Source organism: Dipteris shenzhenensis, chromosome 21 (genome assembly GCF_047967505.1).
Source record: "Dipteris shenzhenensis isolate YYH24624 ecotype China chromosome 21, Dip_SZ_1.0, whole genome shotgun sequence".
Lineage (NCBI taxonomy): Eukaryota > Viridiplantae > Streptophyta > Polypodiopsida > Gleicheniales > Dipteridaceae > Dipteris > Dipteris shenzhenensis.
The window spans coordinates 55,283,249-55,289,881 of NC_141616.1; the positions used below are offsets into that span (position 1 = coordinate 55,283,249).

Consider the following 6,633-nt stretch of genomic DNA (forward strand, 5'->3'; position numbering starts at 1 on the left):
TAGTCTAGACCAGATCAGCAGTTCTAATAGAGGGGGTGCTAGACGATGAGGCTTCTTCCTCTAAATTTCCTTCTTGGAGAAGGAAGATGAATGTCATCTACCATGAAAGGAATTTGGTGCATGTATTTCCTGTGATCCCTGCGTCTAGGATGTCTTGAACTTCGACTGTCCTAAACCCTTCCTCTGTAAGGTTGTCACAAAAGCGGGCCAAGCGCTTTACAAACTTGGGTTCCTCTACGAATAGATACTTTATATAATCTATGGGAACCCATCTCTTTGAAGTGTGGTCATGTGTATAGGCAAAATTTGAGAAATTATCTTGCATGTAAAGGATGAGATCTGAGAAGTCATCCTTGGCTCGCATATATGTGCCTAGGACATCTAAAGTCCTATCAAACACTAAAAATAGCTCTTCCTCACGATCTGCAAATGCAGTTCATGAGATGAAGTCATGGAACGCAGTTCATGAATCCATGGCAAATAGCAGTTGATGCAGGGAGTAGCTTCTGAGGACGGGAGTTTCTATGGCTCTTTCAATGTGAAAGTGAGAATGTGATGTAAAAAGGGCTCTTACCCCTTAATATATATCAACATCCTAAAAATTAAAATTAATCATAAAATCCCCATATTTTTTGAAAACCATTTACCACCATGAAATGAAAGGAGAAAACATTAAAAGAAATAACATTTTAATTTAATTGTCCATCATCTTTTGAAGCAATAACTAAGATTTGATAGACAAAAAATTAAATGCTGCATTAGTCAAACACATTATTAGCAATCTTCAAAGTTGCAGGAGGAATGAAATTGGCACTATGCATGCACTTCTCCTCACGGCATCTGATCTTACCACCATTTAAGGTAAAGTAGAAGGACTCTGACATGCCATCCTCCATGACCAATAGGTGTTCTCGCACATCCCTTAGAGTCCATTGCGATGTGACATTCACATTTTTGACATCTCCCTCTTCAACCTCAATAGACAAACTTACCCCCGTATTGTCTTCATCATTAGAGTCTAGGGGAAGCCACCAACCATTTGTTTTCTTCCAGCGCCTGTATTGAAAAGATAAATACAACATTTGGCATGACAAATGGTATCGAATAACCACATTGTCTTTAGATGCAGGACATTGAAACACATCACCCTTTTGGTCACCTGACCTAGTTCCCCAATTCATCCCAAGTAAATCTTCAAGAGCATTTTCATCTACATGCTTGCAAGACCACACAGTTTTTGTTCTATGCATATGTATATTCTGAAATAAAGAAGCAAATATGTGCAGAGACATAAACCAAGATAGCCTTGCCCATTTGGATCCAAATGTAAACTTCATGGCCATGCCCACATCCTTTGCAATCTTGTCCTTGTACGATTGCAATGTCCTCGAGTCCACATTGCTGCAATCCATGTCTTGAAGTTGTGGTGGTGCAATGGTTTGCAGACGGCCATAGCTTGATGATGTCGTTGCAGTGATGTATGTTGCATTATACCAATACACATTCTTCATTTGCAAGGAGGCCAACTTCTCCCCAGCATGCATTTGCTTACCTAAATCCTCATGAATCGCAGTGAACTTACCTATGAATGATTCAACTGGTTTTCACTCCTCGAGGTCCAAAGGGAACACATCTGCCACCATGAAGAAGAGCTTTTAGAAACCAAACACAAAATTTCCAAATGGACTCATTACACTTACAGGTGAAAAAGGTACATAGATAGAAAGGCTCACAGTGTGATGGTATCCTAGATTGATTGAATGATGGAGGAAGCGACGTATCTTTTCCCATGTAAACATGTTGCACTTTTGCGAGCCATCCTTTCTTCCCAAACTTGAACTTCAAGATGCACCCCTTCCAATCATACAAGATGTCACCTGTATTGCTCTTGGGAAGCTTATGTGGACCTTTGGCTGATCCTTTCATCACTATCCAGTCATGTAAGCTGTAGGTGCAAGGGATCCACTCATCCAATGCATTTCTGGTGTTGTGGAAGACACAAGAGGTCACAACATTGCATGGTCTTGTAGCCTTTCTCCTCACCATGCTTGTTGAGGTTGCAACAGCAAGAATGGGACTCCTACACAAGGCAATGCAGCTCCAACAGAGGCACAAAAGAGGGAGAAGGAGAGGAACAGAACACCAGCAACACAGGCACAGGAGAGGGAGAAGGAGAGGGACAGAGCAACAGCAACAGAGGCACAGGAGAGGGAGAAGAAGAGGGACAGAGCAGCTCTAACAGAGGCACAAGAGAGAGAGAGGGGAGAGAGAGAGAGAGAGGAGCTGCAGCAAGCAGGCCAAAGTAGGAGGGAGCAGAGAAAGAGGGGGGAGAGGGAAAATGCGTGGGAGTTGGTTCAAATATGAGTGATTTGGCAAGCTCGACCAGAACAGTGGGGGGCAGAGGTCCTAGAAAGAGGGAGGGGAAGAAAAATTCACCACAAGGGCCCTACCATCCCATTGAAGGCAGTTTTGGGGTCATGTGGGGGAGGTGCACCTGGTAGGAGGGGCAAACATGGGTTAAGAGGGGGGGATGGTTTGGGTGGTCCCTAGTGTAAGGGGAGCAACCAATAGGGGCTCTCTGCAGGCCTGCCCACCCTCCACCTCAACATACCATTACCCCACACCTTCTAGCACTCTCATTGGTACACCTCAAATCACTCTCTAATCCCTTGAAATTAGGAAACACTAATTGGAGGCCCTTTTGAGACCCCAATTCTCCCCTAATGTAGGGTTTAGGGTTTATGGTTTAGCGTGTAGCATTTAGGGTTTAGGGTTTAGGAACTATGGGTTAGAGTTTAGGGGTTAGGGTTTAGGATTTAGGATCTAGGGTTTAGGGTTTAGGGTTTAGGGTTTGAATATTAATTGCATTGTATTCTTAATGGACATAATTTTCATTTAAATATCAAATTACATTGCACACTGTATTTTTATCATTACATATTATATTTTATTTTTATCATTATGCATTTGGCAATTCGAGTATTGTCCTTAGAATTAAATCAATTTTATTTTAAATTCTTGAAATGTTTATTGGATGTGTATAATAATTAAAATAGCATTTAAAAGATAGAAACAAGATAATTATCCTATAATGTAATTTATATAAGCTTCTTATGTCTATTTTAAAATATTCTGGTTCGTAAACATTTTATGATCATTTTTAAAATTAAAAAAGCTTTTCAACATTTAGAATACAATGTTTTTGCTTATTTCATAGATAATAAGCAACTCATTTCCTCTAGCTACTAGTCTAGTAGACTACAACAACTATATTATTAATGACTCATTATACCATGCATAACAGAAGATACATTAATTTCTTGGATGCTAATTTCCTAGATAAAGACTAATATATATAGAATCTAATTCACATTTTCTTTTTTATGTGCCATGTCGTCTAATTAATCTTTTATACATAAATAAAGAACTTTTCCTTATAATATATATATAGGAATAATGTAACACACTCTTCTAATTTCCTAGGTGACCACCCCTTATCTTTGATAGAGGTATATATCTTAACTAGAGAATGAGATTTCCTATATAGGAATGCAACACACACGTCTTATTTCCTAGGTGAAAACCTCCTTTTCCTAGATAGAGGTATCGATTTCCTATATAGAAATGTAACACGCTCATCTAATTTCCTACATGACAACCTCTTTTCCTAGATAGAGGTGTGCATTTTTCCTATATAGAAATGTAGCACACTCATCCAATTTCCTAGATGACAACCTCTTTTCCTAGATAGGGGTATGCATTTTATCTAGGGAGATATACATACCAAAATGCCTAGTTATATCTAGGAAATTTCCTCCTTTTTCCTAGTTTGTGAGGTTTTCCCTATATAGTGAACGGCTAGAAGTTCCTTGTGATAGTACAATGAATTGTTTCATCCAATTACCTATTTATCCTTGCATGGTTATTAGATCAGCTACACCCTTAATGAAATAGTATGCCCATACTTGCTTAAGTCGATGTAGTGATATCAACAACAACAACATCCCAAGGGTCTCTGCTGCTATCATCTTTATGGGTATCTAGAGTCTTAGAAATGAGATGATCTTCACTCGTTCCATGGCGGAGAGTGTGTTTGCTGGGAAGCTGGTGGGAATGTGCTTGTCATGAGGAAGCTGGCGGGAATGTGCTTGTGAGATCTTCATAGTGCTATGTAGATGGTTATTAGGTGTGATGTTTAAGTTTAATCATTGTATGCAATGGGTAGTTTTTGTAGTATAGTAGGCCACAATTTTGTAATTATTTTTTTCCCCTTACAATTTAAGAAAAGCCGACATGTTCTCTTTTATAATTAAAAAACTCCAACCTAGGATACATACACACACAAACACACTGATTTAGGCTCGCTCTCCCCTTTGGCTACCACATGGCAACCCCTCCCTATAGGTGTGTCTATATGTGTGTGTGTGGCCTAGAGTTTACAACACACACATATATTTCATTTTAAGCTTTTATTTTTAAACATGCATTAAAACCTTTTTTCCAACTAAAAGCAATACTCACTAAGCCTCACTCATGTGTGTGTGTGCACGCGCGTACTAAGCCTCACTCATCTGCCTGGCCCTCACTCACTAAGCTCTCCTTTAAAGAGGATTCCCAACCTTTCCTTAAAGAAGTAGTAATATGTCTCCCTACTAGCAACGCATTAGAGTTGTTTCCTAGGCACATGGTGACTTGTAGCTAGAGTAGCTAGACTTGTAGTCCTAGTCCCTAGACGTTGTTACAAGCATGTGACCCGTGGCGGTAAGTCACACTATCAGCGTTGAATTAAACAGCATGCCCTGCGGTCATCGACTCCCACAAGCAAAACACAAGCTGGAGATGCTTTCGAGTTTAATTTATTGGGTGGAATGTTTCAAAGTTATTGTCGTTGATTTAGCACCATACGTCCAGTTTAATTTATTCCTTCGCGTACTGCGTGGAATGTTTCATCGTTGTTTTCGTTGATTTAGCAACGGAAACAGTAGCCCATGATCTGAATTTCAATAGATTGCGTCACCTATCAGGATCACGAACTCGACTTGGTCCAAAGCAGACCGAAAGGATCACGAACTCGACTTGGTCCAAAGCAGATCGAAAGGCAGACTTTATAAGGAGCACACTTGCGCTGCATTATCACCACGATCTCCCTTCCATTGCGTTCTCAGAAGCTACCTGCATTTCTAACATCCCTCTCCAGCAGCAGCTACACTCCCCACATTTTCGTCTGCATCGCCTGCTGTACCACAGCTATGGCCGCTGAATTCACGTCCACAATCACCACTCTCGTTAGGGCCGCACTGCCCCTCCTCTTCTTGCTCGCTCTTGCTTCTCCCTCCCTCCATGTTGCAGCCACGGACGCCGATCCTTTGCAAGATTTCTGCGTCGCTCTACCCAACCAAGACATCACCATAAACGGCCTTCTTTGCAAGAACGCCAATCAGGTCTCTGCATACGACTTCACTTCTCCCTTGCTGCGTCACGCAGGTGATGTCAACAACCCGTTGGGCTCCAATGTCACGCTCGCCGACGCCCAAACGTTTCCTGGCCTCAACACTCAGGGTTTGTCCGTCGCTCGCCTCGACTTCGCACCAGGCGGCCTGGTTCCACCTCATGTCCATCCTCGCGCCACCGAAGTTCTCTTCCTGGCTCGGGGAAAATTGGTAGTGGGCTTTGTGGATACCAATAACACTCTCTTCCAGCAGACGCTTTACGCTGGGGACCTCTTTGTCTTCCCCCGGGGGCTGGTTCACTTCCAGCTCAACGCGGATGCGCGTAAATCTGCCCTTGCCATATCCGGCTTGAACAGTCAAAATCCGGGGGTATCGCTGTTGGCCACTGCCCTCTTCGCCGCCAAACCTCCTCTTCCTGAGCAAGTGCTGGAGACTACCTTCGGCATCGATAAGCAGGAGGTCTACAGTCTCACAGATAGCGTTGGAAAAACTGCCTGATCGAATTCGTCAATACACTCCTGCTCAAATTGAAATGACCAAGTTGGCTGGGGGCTTGCCATAGTGCCCTGCACAACTAGTCAAATACTCCATCCAAACTAAATAATGCTCTGTGCACTTGTTTGTGCATCAAGCTTAGATTCAATGCTAATGATTCTGTAGTAAATTTAGGAGTGAGGTAACTTTATATGCTTAAATGTTCGCTCAACTAGGCGTAGTTCACTATTGCTAACCGTCCAACAAATGTTTACACTCTACACTATCTCACTTTTGCTTATTGACGTGACGTTGCGAGTGACATCATTAACTTGAATTGTCTTCTCAAAGATGATGATCTACGCTGTCTTGGCTTCTCGGATTGGCTTACGCTTTAGTGGAAAACCATCATATTTAAAAGAAACATTTTGCAAGAGCTTCACATCTATGGGATTTTGGAGTTTCTTTCTTCAAAACACAACATTCATATGTCCTCTAGGGGCACCACTGTTCAAGGAGAAGTTTTATGTTTCTATATAGAGAAACCTTCAACATTCCTTCCTGAAACTTTTTCATATAGCTTTTCGGTTTTAAGGTGAAAATATAAGTAAAATTACAAATTTTAAAAATTGCAAACAAATCTCTTATGTAAATTTAAAAACGTATAAGTTCCATTTTGCATAGTGTGCCAGCATTTTGCAAACACTTC

General features: G+C 41.5%; 1 pseudogene; it reads left to right on the forward strand.

Moving 5' to 3' along the window:
- Positions 1-5,249: 5,249 nt before the first annotated feature.
- LOC147889088 (germin-like protein 1-1 pseudogene) lies at positions 5,250-6,145 on the forward strand (annotated as a pseudogene).
- Positions 6,146-6,633: the final 488 nt, after the last annotated feature.